Below are 14,997 nucleotides of genomic sequence, written 5' to 3' on the forward strand. Positions count from 1 at the left end.
TTCATTCCTTATTACGGCATCGTGGCATCTAATAGTTACATGCGCGCAGTCTTGATCACGATAGGGCTTCTTAATCTTTCCAGACAAATCTGACGTCCTAGTTTCTTACTTCCTGTCGTCTACTCTTTATTCCGTTGCGCGTCATACGCGAGAAATTACGAGGTGTAAATTATCTTGATCCCCCGATGCCTCGAATACGCGTTCCTCGACCATAGGGGGACTTCTGGGGTCTCCGTTGACCCCAAGTATTTTTCCTATTATCGATACATTGCGTCGCGTTAAAGAACACGTAGTATTCCAGAGCACCAACAGTTCGGATTAAATGACAGAAAAGTACGTAATAAATTTCATTACCGATACAAATGGTATTCAAAGGGCGCGAACGTGCGATTATAAAATATTAAACGGTTTGAAGAGATTGAAGAACTTATTCATATCCTGCGGGAGAGCCAATCACGCGTGGCGACTCGATGGAAATACGTGAAAGTTGTTCGAGAACCCTTAATTCGTGTCCAGCCGTTGAGAGCACGGTGTATAAATGCGAATTTAAATTATACGGGTACCGGTCGCCATCTCGATAGGGTTTCTTAATCCCCTCTGGAAAACACTAACGCCCTATTTCTACATAGTCTCTCCATCCATCCCCCGACTTAATTACTTTAATCACGTGTCGGTGTCGCGGGAATCGACCAATCGGCGGACAGATTTAATGCTCGGTTACGACGGAATTTTTTTTAAAGCGAACTCGAAAGGAGGAAGACCCTGGTATGCGCGAGGGCAAACTCCGTTTCTCGTGTAAGTACCATCGTTCATCCAATTAACGCCTCGAAGCACTTTGATTACGGAACGTAACTGCCGTTTTATTTCTTAATTTCGGTTCAGAAATTCATCCCTCTCGAGTTAACGCGATCGAGTATTAAATGAAACTCTCAGCCCTAAGAGATGAAGGAATGAAACTATATATTTGTATCATGGTTTCCCTGAAATTCTATTCTTCCAATGCTTCGACATTTACTCGTGGCGTTAATACGTATTTACAAGCGATATTACTTACAAGCTTGAATACTCGTACGTAAAATTGCTGTTATGGTACCCGACCACGTCTAACCTCGGTTAAACAGTTACAAATACGAAAAGAAATTTTCCTCGAGGAGTACGTTGCGTGTTTTTCATACTAAATCGTCGAATGCTAATTTCCCTCGTGCTCCGCGACAGCCAACTCTTCCACTTTGCATCCGCGTGTCTATTCGTATCTAGATTTTTATGGGGAGTCTATTTACGTCTAACGCGACTACGAAAGCAAATATGTATGTAATTACAGCTCGAGTTCCTGTTGCATACGTATATTTGTCGTAAAATTACGTTTATCTTATTTTACACCGTGCCTGGTAATTAAAGTCCGCGTATCGATTACACGCTCAACAAGTTCCGCGAGACTTCCTTATTGATGCATAATTTAAAGTTCGTTAGGAGGTACAAGAGAACGGGTACTCCGCGACGGAAACTTAAAGAATATTCTCACATGTGTCAGAGAAAGGAATTAATTATTAATATATACTGTAATAATTTGTATCGTATTCATATATAATATAATGCTTAATAGTTTGCCGCTCTGAACATTCATTCATATAACGATCAAATTTCGTCGCAGTCTTGACTTGTTCGAGCAAAACAAACAACGTAATTTTTAAATCGATGTTATACCAAGGAAGAACTCGAAGGATGGTTTTATTGAAACGTCCAAGTTTTATACGCCGAGAAACTTTTAACGAATAGTCGCTAATTGCGGATTGTTTTCTTGCTCTAAATGACCGTAAATTACGGGATCGGAATTCCTCCAGCCGTCGCTGGTTGTTTTCCTTTGCGACGGTAATAAGGGAGTGATAATAACGGTTCGGAGCCTTGGATATTAAAATCTTTCTCCTCGGGAGGCTTCGAGTGTCTCCCGAAGACGAGGAAGCGCTGCTTCTAGTATTGTTTGCGGGGCAGACTCGAATCCTCCTAATTAGAAAATTCTCGTAGCGACCCCGTCTTCGCGTGCGTCTTCTTCCATCCGCGAACCTTTCTTATTATACGGGGGCGTAACAAGGGCCGAGGGGTGCCTCGGTAATTATTATTCAAATATTTTTCTTTGCCCGAGCTCGCCGCATTAATATTTACAATGCTACCCCTAGCAATCGTCCCTTCGCCGCGAGGGGTTTACGCAACCAACCCACCGCGAAGACGATCGCGTTTCTTTTCCGTTCTGAATCTCGTCGAACGTGTCAAATTTTTATCTGACGTCTCTTCGTACTGATTCTCTGTAAGCTTGGGAATTGTTTTATTTTAGCTAATCGAATTAAAAACGATCGAAAAACGTATAAACTCGCGAGGTCGTTTGACTATCGCGGCATTAAAGGGTTACGTCACCTGACCGGTGCTCTTATAAGGTTTAGTTTAGGCAGATTTATACCAGATGGACTATACGGTATGGTTTTTTCCCACTAATCGTGAAGTACTAGGTTAAGTTCGTTTTTATTAATTTTCTCACTGTTCAGACTACGAATACTCTAATAAAAATCTTCGGCCTGCAAGTCCGAAGGCAATTCCAGTTCTAATTTTGTATAGAATTTTAGAGGCTTCTATAAACGTATCTGAAAATAAAAAGTACACTAGACAGACGTGAATACAAACAACGGGGGTGTTCCTTCGCTGAAAATTCAATTCCAAGCGCGTCCGATCTGCGTAACAAGCGATGCGTGCCCGTTAGTCGAACCGAGCCTCGGGAATCCACCTTCCAATGCCTTCACCCTCCCTCGACCGAAAAAAAAAAAAAAGAAAAGAGACGCGCACCCCCTTTCCAGGCTAACGATGTGCTAACAAAATACGGACCGCGGATAAAGAGCCGCTCGAGGAGGAACGTAAGCAGATTGACGAGACGGAGACCGTTGTGCGCGAAGATTGAATAAAAAAGAAGGGAACGAAAGACGAAGACAAATATAAGAGGCTCGGAGAGTTAGGTCTAAGAAGCAGACTCGTGGAAATCGTTCTCCTTCGCCGGAGTAAGGTATATCCTCTCGGAAGGGGTGGAAGCCACCCCTTAATTATCCGACTGACAATTATTTTTAACGACTCCGCGATATCCTAACGAGACCTAATCGGCCGACGTGGCGTCTGTTAAAAAAGCGACCTCTCCGTGGAATGGTAAACGAGATGTCGCAAAAGGGTGACCCTTCTTATCGCGTCGCTTTAATTCCTCGTTCCCGAAATCTCCACTCATTCTCGCGTCGCGATCCTCTCCCCTTTCGACGATAGATCGTTTTAGATTTAATTATGGAAATATTTTCATCGAGACGATTTCGTTCGCGTGTTAACAGCGTGAACGTCTGAGAGATTTAAAATTAATAACAGGAATATCTCCCGACAACGTTGTCGGCTCGTATCCATTACATTTAACTCAAGAAGAGCGATCGACATTTACCTACTTAGTTGTTGGGAGTAATAATAGCCGATGTCGCTCGGGAACACGTGCACACGTGTCATTAGATGAATCGCTGAACACTGCAATCGCTTTAGCACCTCCGATGCCTGGGAAATGCGTGTTTAGAGCCGATACATTTCTATCGAAAATTGTTTAATGGACATAAGGGTTACCGTCGAGCTCGTTCGTTTTTGTTCCCACGTTGCCAACCGGCGTCAGCCATCGTTGCGATTTCGTAAAACGATCTCGTTGTCGCGTACTCGAACGCAAAGTGGCGTAGCGATCAACAACGCCACGATCACATGGCGGTAGTCCACTCCTGTTCTCGATCCCTATTACAACACAATAATTACCGCACGATAGACGACTTCCCACGTCCGGCACGCCTCGCTCATTAAATCCCAGCTTAATGATAGTTACGATCGTTCTACACCCGTTATGGGCACGGTGACGTACGCGGTCGTAACAATCGCGTATAGTTAATCTTATTTCATTAATTATCGATCGAGCGAGCAACATTTACCGTCTAATGCCTAGCAATACTGTTGCACGATTTATCCAGGCTTCCGTTACTTGCAGCAGCTCGTTGCGATAGTTTCCTGAAGAGATATACTTCGGAACATTTATATTAGGGGGGCCGAAGTGTAATCAAAATGTCTTCGATTTCTGGATGACAATTAGTTCGCGAAACGAGTCGAAATAAAACAGCCCACTCGAGAAAGGCCATACGAGGCTGAGCTTCGATCCATACCTTAATCGACTGTTTAAAGTGCAGATGTTCCCGAAAACATTCCATTTCGCGGGCAAGAAAGAAGCTCCATTATCGTCATCGCGGCGTAAAAGGCTCTCTGGCAAAGTCGAAACGACATGCTTCGAAAGGAGTTAAACACGAGTCCCCGGTCGAAGGTAGAATAACGAGAGAAATCTGCATGAACGAGGTCCGCCCCTGACTTTGGAAGCTCCGTGTTGCTCTGCATTTAAATAATTAAAGATCCGACGGGACGGATGGACGCATGGACCCGTCGTATTAATGGGATAATCGAGCGTTCAACATCGAGCGAGAAGCGACACGAGAGGAGGAGAGGGAAGGTTGGTGGTTGGTGACGGTGGTGGTGGACGGGTGATAATGATTTTATAGTCAGCTGAACTGCCCGGGGGAGGAGGGTGAGAGACAATTGACTCGATAATACGGGTCTTCCTGCCTGGCACCCGTTGATACCGACGGCGAATCAAGTGCGAACACCCGACCAAGAGAAAGAGAAGAAGCGACAAAAGAGGGACAAGGATAAATGTTCCGTTCGCTAATGACCCTGGTGCCTCTTTAGGGACTGCTTCTCGACTTAGGCTACCGGTCGAAGACCTCTACCTCTTCGTTACGGGCCGAGGTATCAGAGTACCTGACAGCAAACTCCACCTTCTTCGCTTCTGCGGCACCCTCGCGTCATCCGGGCTCAATACGGGTACAACTTTCGGTGAATCACGCCGAGGATCGCGTGGAGGACGGATAAAAGTGTCTTCGACGATGTTGATCGTAGAAAATCCTTGGCGAAGTAATCGCTTGGTGAACATTTGAATCTATCTTTGAACGAATAGCACATCGAAGGACGATGAAGATGGCGTTGCAATTGGAACTGGAGTTGAAACTGTGACGTCCAAGTTGTGCTCGCGAAACACCGAATTACCATACCGATAGGGACAGTAGACTCGCAAGTAGCCTCTTGGTGAGGCTAGAAATACGATTCTACTATTAGCAAAAGGAAACAGTGTTACAGTTGGAGTGGAGTGGCAGGACAACGTGATAAACATAGTTTCAGATTACCATAATAAAATTCTTGTGGGAACGTCTGTTCTAACCCTCGCAAAATCAGCTATTAATTATCCAGGGTGTGAACCAATTAACGAACGCGCGAAAACCCCACAAATAATTTCCTGTTTGGAAGGATAAAATAAAATGTCTCACTCCTTGCACCTAAGTTACATCGGAGCACTAAAAAGACAGCAGAAATTTATACGGCAACCCGGCACAATGAGGTCTGCCACTGTTATCTACGCGACAGGCTCTAAATCACTCGACCACCGTTCGGAGATATCAATCAGTTGTTAAGCAGGAATTCGTTAATGAGTGACACGGGCGTACAGGTGGCGAGGTGTTCTTAAATTTCAGGACAACAGGCGTGCACACGCTTGACAACCAGTTCTTTTTGTAGTCGAGCTATGCAACGGGGCGTAATTCAACGATAAGGCGTCCGACCATCCATACACGAATTAATATTGCCTCGCGTAAAACATTTAACGAATGGGACACTCGCGTATCCTTCGCTGCTCGTAAAAAATGTTCGCTTAATCCCACCCCTCCTCCGTGTCCTCTGCGACATGGCGTATACAGATGTCGAAGACAACACCTGCCTGGAAATCGCTCGCGACTCGATACATTTGCACACAACAATATCCGAGATTCAATTCCACGAGGCGATCGAATGGTCGCTTTCCATTAACGGTATCCATTGCGTTACACTTGTAAAGGTTAAGACGAACTTTCACGCCGCGATTACGTCTAATGAATGGGCCGACCGCGTCTCCCAAACGCGTAAAAGCATGTCCTTTCAAAAATGTGAGAAACGGACCACTTTTAATAAAAGTCGAACGATAAATCGTTCGGTGGAACGCATCGATAAGGTTTATGTATTTGGTACACTATAATCGCATTGTGCAACGTTTCCTGAAACAAAAATTCCTCGACCTAAAATGAATAATAAGAAAAAAAGCATCTGCAATTATCCTACATTTTTATAGATTACAAGTATTCTTTTCTCGTCCTCCTTGTATCGTAAGACACGTGTACTGAGACACTGCTTCTAGGTGTTGTCCCCTACTACAGAAAACACTGGATTAAATCATAACTGCAACAATAAATACTTTCAAGTGCGATGATCTATGGTCTTCTGTCACCGTTCTGAAAGCAATTGCATTTCGCTCGCAATACCACGCTGGTTCTCCGGATGCAAAAACTTTGCCCATCCACTTTTGACGTCGTCATCATTGTTAAATCACCACCATTACACGACAGACGCGATAGACGGACCGAGGGAGTCCTCGATGAATTATAGTTTCGGTTATTGAGTTTCAATAATGGCATCAGGACCGCGAGTCTGTAAAGTAAATTAGGAAATTAATTTAAAAAAAAAAAAAAAAAAAAAAAAAAATTGAAAGGAATACAAGTTACAGGTACTTTCCCAATTAGCACAAAAATAGGGTGTTGGAATTGCCGCTACGATTACGATTGCGGTTAAAGTTAAAGTACGCCAGTTGTAAAAGAATCCACTCGATATAGATTGTAAAAATATCCTTCCTGGAATAATTTTGATTGTATCTGGGGATGGCTTAAAGTAGGTCGATTCGCGCGTATAAATGTGGACCGAAATAGATAAAAGATCACCATATCGAATTATTCGCGCCGCCCACCGAGGAGAAAAACACGATTCGGTTCGAATGAGAATCGAATAAAAGAAGAAAGATAGGAAGAAAAGGACCCGTCTGCCTTCGCATGCGGCGGACGCGAAAATAGCCCCGGGACACGTCAATAATTAATTAACGGAATTTATCGATACGCCCCGCCGGCGTCGTTATCTTGTCTGATACGCGTACGAAACGATTTTGTAGCCGTGCAGGGGGATAAGCCATCGTCAATTCATTCGGCTTGCCTCGTTCTCGTAGAAATTACGACTTCCTCGTGATCCTCGACATCCAACATGTCCTGAGGGATGCGCGGAGAGCCCTTACAACGAACGTCGTTCACGGTATCGACGTCAAATTGGTGGGCAGGTGACTCTCGAACCATCCAACCCAAATTTGTGACCCTACGAACGTCGCCCGTCTAGCGACACAAATAACTATTCCGGAATTTACGCGTAATCTCGTGAAACGCTTATTCCCCGTTCCAATAAAAACGGTTCGAGTGGCAAATTGTAACGTTTGCTCCTAGGCAAGGTAACACGTGGTTGCGATCAGGTTAAGGGTCATTCACGGCGCAACACCTCGCGCGTTGCGAACGAAAATCGTATAATTTGATCCAGCCGGTGATCCGCGGAGACGGTATTAATTTTCGCGCAATCTTCGAATCGCCGATCGGCCGGCCGGAGGATCGCCGTTGCGGCTGTGAAGTCAATGCCACGGCCGGGGATCGATGCATTCGCGCATCCATAACTATGGTACGCGAAGTATGCAACAACTGTGCATTCCACATATGCTCGCCAGGCGTGTTCTCACGTGGTGACCACCGACACACCGACGTAGGAAAACACGGTGCGAACGTGGGCGTGCATTCCTGCCTTCGCATTATCTTCTCTTCACTCTCTTTCATTATTCCTCTCTCTCTCCGGATCGTTCGGGACCCGGTGTTCCCGTCCTCGTCTCGTCTTTCCCTCTCTTACCACCGGATCGCCTTCCTACGAGAGAAACCCTTCCACCTCCTTTTTATTCCACATCCTGGCCCGTTATCGTGGATACCACGGTCCAGAACGGCTGTTTCACACCTCCGCTCCCGCGAGAATTAGGAAATAAATTAGCGACCGGGCTAATTTCGTTATCTCGCCCGATGCGAGACCCTCCCGCTTGAGACGTCAAGGGACCGATGTCCAAGTCTTCGAACTGCTGCCCGGACACGATTTCAGCCGTGTCCCAACCCGCCAGGATCAATGGCTCCTCGCCTCGTTCCAACGGCTGTTCGTCGCCTTCCCTCCACGCTCTTCTTTTCGCTGAACGTATCTCCGGATCAGCGAATGGTACTTCGTTAGAAACGGTCCGGTTCTGATTGAGATGGCAGCAGATGGGCCCGTGGAATGGTCGCCTCGCGGGAACAACAAAAAAATACACCTCTCTGGCCCACGATTGCCCACCTGTACGCGCACTTTTCCCGTCGTTGCTTCAGCGAAAACCGCGGCTCATGCGACAGCTTTGCGATCGATTAAGCTCGTCGATCGCGATCCCGCTGGCTCGTTGTTCGGTGAGAAATTAGTTGAAGCGGCATACAGATCTTCTAGATATTTTTTATTGGCGAAACCTTGAGGTTGTCGTCTTGTTATTTAAATTTGTGTCTTGTTTCCTCGTGGCTGGAAAACTAATCGATATAGTTAAGTCTAAAACTTGAACTAATTTAAAGGCTAGGTTACTTTTTTTGGTATAGTTCGATCAGTTTGACAACATTATTTAACTGAATATCAAAACTGAAATGTATTAAAGTAAGTTTATATTGACTGCGAATATTCAAGTCAAGGTCCCAAGTCGCACCTGTATAAAATTCTAGAATCCAATAAGATAAAATTATTGCGACCTCTTGCCTATCGAAGGTAGGGTTCCTCTCCCACTATATTTTCGACAGACAAGTTATCGCGTAACTTTATCTTATTGGATTCTCGATTCGGATCCTTGATCCTGACCTGGATATTCGCAGTCATCGTAAATTTTCGTACGAAGTGATCCTAAGCTATGATCTTGTCGTTTCGTTTGTTATTCCTACCGTGTTCCTGCGAATCCGAGTCCAATTTTTCGAGTCCAATGATTAAAAGTAAATCATACGCGATCTGCGATTCCACATCCGGTTTTCGAAATAATTAAATTCCCATCAAGTTCTGTAAAAAAAAAAAAAATCTATAAATTCATACTAACGACGACTGACTCAGCGACGTTAATTACACTCCCGTGAAACCTATTAAAATTGCATTTAAAAACCAGGTTAATCGATGAACACGATTCGATCGTCGGCTTAGCAAACCAGAATTCAATTTGACAAACTCCGGCTTATCGTTACGCTCCTCCAGGACATCCATTAAAATTCCTGAAGGCGCTAACGACATTCCCGATTATTTTGTTCGACGCCCTTCGAATGCGAGTTTATAGCTGTCAGGATATACAGACATATACCTACTTACCAGCGGAGCCCACGGTATTGCGTCTGACACGGAAACTCGCTCGTAAATTCCCGCCGAACAAATTTCCAGCATGTGTCGCGGCTATCTTAGGCTCAGTGCTCCTCAACCCGTAAAACCTAATGATTTATTTAGGCTCGTTAAAACTCGGCTGACCGGTGACATCACTAAGCCGAACAATCTCGCGAAACCTGGACGATAACTATTCGCCCTCCGATTTCGTGACTCGTAGAGAGATGACATTTCGTACCACAAGTTAAGACCAACAGTGTTTTTCTTCTTGGAATCATAGTTTCCCATTAAGTATATGTTTTTTAATATTTCGTAAAAGTGTCGAACGAACCAATGTCCTCGCTCTTACTGTAACGAAACAACCCAACCTTATCAGAACTCGTTATTGCTTTATAGATTACGCCAATTTTAATATAATTTAACGCAAAATGTTTCAATGTTAATTCAACTTGAAAATGTACGACCAAATGGTGTGCACGGGTTAAATGTCGATGGTCAGCGTCGAGTTTGAGAGCCCCTGGAAAGTTGGGAGCGGCCGGGCAATCAGAATCTCGTACATAGTCACACATTTAAACAAAAACACACATCGAGGTGGTACCGAAGCACTACTATCTCAATCCGTACGCAAATGAGCTCCTCTGCCCTCTAAGAAGACGAGGCAAGAGCGATGCGCGTGTAGAAGTGGCCGAACGTTTGCGCGTGTACGCGCGCATCGGAGGAACGTGTGTTTTACGCGCATAAATTGAACACACGTGAGCACGATACGCACACAATACAGATGAACGCGATGTTGATCGCGCCCGTAGAGCCGTGGAGGAGCCGGGAGATTGGGCAGAAGGGAGGACAAATCAAAGCCACTCAAAGAAATAACCAGTGCTCATTAAGAGTAATAACCCTCTCTTCGGTCCGACCGATTGTTTCAAGGGTGTCACACGGATCGGGCAGCTGCGATACTGCGCTGTTACTTAACCGTCTTCCTTATTATATTATTTGATTCGGGGTTGCAATGGGGTCCAATGGCCTTGGCAAAGAGAAGGAGTCCGTTTAACCGACCGATCTTAACGTCCAGTGATTCTTACTTCCACGTGGTGCACTCAGGAAGTATCCACGAACAAGTAGATTAAATTTGACTTTGGTTTTGATTTGATCGGTCCTTGTTGGATATTTGTCCAATTGTCGTGGTTTATTTCAGTGGCGTGACCCAGAAAGTAATGTGTACCAGGCATAGATTTAATTAGAAAGTAGCGTGTCACTTTTGGTACGAACCGATGACATACATTTTTTAGTTGAACAAATATTTCCTTTCGATATAAAATATGCCCAAACCAATTGAAGATTCTATTTTGGGGTGAAGTAAAAGAACCATCCTCTATTAAAATTGATAACCTACTCGTTAATAGAATATTTATGGTGAATTTTATCAATCGAATTCTGTAAAAGGCGAGGTGTAGAGGTCAAAAACAAACTCATCGTAAATACTAGTTTTCGTCGAGACAGAGGATTCGACGCGTGTTACGCAAAGTCTCGTCGTTCTGCTCGAAAATCGTTTCCCGGAAGATCGTTTCGAGATGAAACGTTACAAGCGTGAGCGGAGCCGCAGATTGAAGTGCTTGTCGCGTGAGGTGAACGCGATCATTGCGTTCCACGAAACTATTGCGCTTAATTCGCAGAGGAGAAATGCTCGTCGACGACGGCTCGCCTTCGTCTTCCTGATTAACCAATTACTGCTCGTGTGTCTCCTTTGAATACGCGATAGAATATCAATTCTTTAATAACATCCATCCACGGATCATTAGTCAGACGATTATAGAAAGCAGAAAAACTGAATCGCCTTCGTATCTCTCGCGAACAAAGTCCAGGGTTTCCAGCGAGTTTCTAATCGCGGAGCGTTTTGCATACCCGTGACTGTGTTTGTAAATTACTCACACTTCTCCGGAGGGTATAGTCTCTAAAATGAAAAGATAAGTAAACTATATTAGATATTATTGTAGGAATAAGATAGGAACGATATCTGTACCTTTGAACCACCGCGAACAAAAATTCCTTATTTAAGATACCTTAAGAAAATTCCGAATCAAAGACCCATTTTACTTACTCGAGTGCATCTACCACCCTCGAACGATCGTACCACGCGACGAACCGCGTTTGTCGACTGAACCAACAGAAATTAGATTTAAAAACGCGTTTCTTCCTCGCCGTGGAGTACAACACGTTCATTGTGCAGATCTAAAGTATACACTTGGTCAAAATCAATAAGGATATCGATAAATGCGCTAATCGCGCCGCGCGCACTGGTTATCTTCCACCGAAGCGCGGACAGTGGCGTCACTGAGCCGTGGGAGAAATTAAAAATCTCCCTTTCGCTTATCGACTTCCCCCCGTACGTTCGCCACATTCTCGCGAAACGCCACGGGGCTGCGAGGATCGGAAGAGCCTAGCAGAACTATGCCGTGGCCAGTGTCGTTTCGCTAATCCCGCCGTTTATCCGTAACACTTTTCACCTTTCTTTACTACATAGCCTCACCTTCGCCTCGCGAAAAAAAAAAAAAGAAGGTGGCTTCGATGCCGAGACATAAAAACGCGGATTATTTGCTCTTACGATCGTGGCAGACCATAATCCAGGCGGCCGCCAGGTACCAGAAAGAAGTGTTAGTCAAACAGAGCATCCGTGCGTGCCAGGGGTTCTCATTACCGTGCACAGATTTATTTAGGCTCGTTAAACTCGTCTACTCGTTAGTACGTGTCACGATTCTTCGGCAAACACGATGGACGATAATTATTTTTTCGAAATCGCTACTTTTGTTACAAATGGCGAAACAGTCTCTTTATAATTGTACGTATAAATACATATTGTACATACGAATATTCTTCAAGAAATCAATTAGACAAAACCTTATACTTGTTAACACAATGTTGGCCGGTCACGAGTAAACTCGTATTTGCGCTTGCATTATTCTATGTACGAAACCCAGGGCGATATAGGATATTCTAAAGCTTTGGCCATCGTGTTTAGTTCAGTAGTTGAAAAATTACGAAATAACAGCCGATGACACGTAGTCGCTTCTGTGTAAAATTGCCGGTCACGCGACAGCACGTCGAGCAATCCCACGACACCAGGACACTCTGCTTGCTCGTCTTCGATTTTCCGATGAAAACTGCGCCAAAGATTGATCGCTGGTTTAATTAGAGTCTTCGGATCCGACAGCTATCAATTCCATTGTTGTCGTTGAATAGACGGATCGAGGTGGAGCGACGAAGATAATTTCCTGCCTGGTTTTCTGCTCTCGTCCAGGCTACCCGCGACCCACCGAGCTTGATAATTACAGGCGAGCGGCCAGCGAATGAGCAGGGGTATCATTAACACTTCCTGCCTCGTAACGACTCCTCGTCTGATACACGATACTCGATATAACCACGCGCGTCACTGCGTAAACCTGTGAACCCGTTTAATCGTCGTCGAATGACACGTCCTCTCTCCTTCTCGCGTCCACGGACGTCCTAAAAGAACCCGTAAAAATGTTTACTGCTCTCGCAATCGCCTACCAATCACGCCAATCGTAGCGGTCGTCCTAAACGATCGAACCCCGTTGACAATAATTGATATATCCCGATCTGTCCAGAAATTATATTCCGTCGATACTCGTCGTCCCACGACCGGGTTAGTAACGACTGATTTAGAGGCGAGGCGAATGGTTTTCTTCGTAAATTCCATCTGGTTACGTCGGTAACGGTATTATGACGACTACGTCGGCTCGAACTAATTAGCTCGGTCCGCTTATTATTGGTAAGCGACCACTAGATTCCGGGGACCATTTCGTAAAGATCATCTCTGAATTAATGTTAGGAATAATTGTAACGATGTGTATGCGGTGCGTTGCTGTACCTGGTAGTTGCACGTTTCGTTGTATAGACCTGTAGAGTAGTAGTTGTCTTGATTTACGCGTGTTGTATTTTCAACAATAATGTCCCTGAGTTTTATCAAATAATTTCCTAACAGCGTCGATCCGTCGTTTGGTTTCAGTAGCGGCTCCAGGTTTAAGCGGCGGCATGCACGGGAACGGTCTGATGTCCTTGCACGTGGAAGGTGGTACGCAGGTCCAGGTGCCGCGGTCTCTGATGCAGGCCTTCCTGCAACAGGACCCGAATCATCCTGGATTGGAGACGGTGCGTTTGCCGACGCCTCCTCACGCCAACGATGAGAACGGTCCGCCGCAGCACTGTCGCGAGGTGGAAACCGAATTGTGTCTTGTATGTCGCCGATGCGGCCGAGCTTATCCTCAAGAGTCGACGCTGCTCGCTCACCAGCGTTCCTGTTACCTGGGCAATCAACAGCGTCGCGGCGCGCTGCGTCTCGTGCAATCACGTTACGGATGTTCCTTGTGCGACGGAAACACCCCCGCTCGTACCTACGCGACCATCGGCGAATGGCGACGTCACGCCGAAACGTTGCAGCATCGGGCACGCCTAGAGGCCAGCCATCAACAACAGCAACAGCAACAGCCGCAACACCAGCAGCATCAACAGTTCGGCAATATTGGCGCAGACTCTGGGGCACAGTGCGGCGAGGAGGTGCATCCTCTCACGGACGAGATGGAGGACGTCGTCAATCAGATCACCTTGCTGGCTGCTCGTGCGGCCGCTGAGAGCACGACCGGCCAATCCCAGGGTAACGAGAGGGTGAACCCGGATAACAACAACGCTCCGGACGTGAAGAGACAGAAGCTGGTCCAGGAGGTGGCCGCTTTAACCGGGGCACGTTAAACGCGCGCGACGGCATGGAAACGAGGAGGACAAGGGTAGGAGCTTCTCGCTGAGGGATGGCGATAGGATGCGCGATTGAAACTTGTGGATACCACGTCCCGTCCCGAACGCGATCCCTTCGCGAAGCAGGCGGCGAAGAAAGAAGAAAATGGACCGAGAGTGTTCGATGGGTGCTCTTTGAGAGAGGTACTCGATAACGAAGAATAACAAAACCAAAAAAAAAAAAAAAAAAAGAAAAATTAACGTTCCTAACCGGCTAGACAACGGGCAGGGGGGTTCCAAACCTGGGAACCGTCGGCGGGGAGGAGGGGGCAGAGCGTCCTCTTCCCGATCCCAAGGTACTCGCGCGTGGACGGTGTGGACCAATCGCGACGAGAGCGCATAGCGAACCTCTCTTGTTTCCTTTCGGTTTAATCTTTATGTTCCGTTTTTTTGCGCACTGCCACTGTCGCGCAACACCCCCAAGTTCAACTGATTAGTTTTTATCGCGTCGACTGTAATAGCGCGCCAACGAGCGGCGCGCGCTCACCAAAGTTCCTTCGATTGAAAGAAATAATGAAGAGGATGAAAAACTCCGAGAGAGAAAACTCGAGTAAACGAATAGACGTTTGTTTTCGCACGGATCGGGGGGGGAGAGCTTTCTTCGGCGGAGCGCCGATAAACTGATGATGATATCCGAATCCATCGTCCGTGAAAGTATGGTTATTCGCTCCCGCGGTGTTTGGTGGAGGAGGAGGAGGAGGAGGGGGGAGGGGGGGTGAGGGTAAGAACGGACTCGATCGAACACGATCGAAAACCGTGTCGACGAGGAGGAATAAATCGGGGTTCGGGGATTAGGGT

At 46.0% G+C, this 14,997-nt stretch overlaps 1 long non-coding RNA gene and 1 pseudogene across 1 annotated transcript; one reads left to right on the top strand and one right to left on the bottom strand.

Moving 5' to 3' along the window:
- LOC128893372 (uncharacterized) overlaps positions 1-14,768 on the top strand; it is a 30,434-nt pseudogene extending 15,666 nt beyond the window's left edge.
- Positions 6,517-9,926, bottom strand: LOC128893373 (uncharacterized). Its single transcript, XR_008461313.1, has 3 exons — positions 9,388-9,926; positions 8,976-9,087; positions 6,517-8,576 (listed from the first exon to the last, which is right to left on the bottom strand). It is a non-coding gene; the product is annotated as an uncharacterized LOC128893373 (long non-coding RNA).
- Positions 14,769-14,997: the final 229 nt, after the last annotated feature.

This window comes from Hylaeus anthracinus, unplaced genomic scaffold, assembly GCF_026225885.1.
Source record: "Hylaeus anthracinus isolate JK02 unplaced genomic scaffold, UHH_iyHylAnth1.0_haploid 27394, whole genome shotgun sequence".
Lineage (NCBI taxonomy): Eukaryota > Metazoa > Arthropoda > Insecta > Hymenoptera > Colletidae > Hylaeus > Hylaeus anthracinus.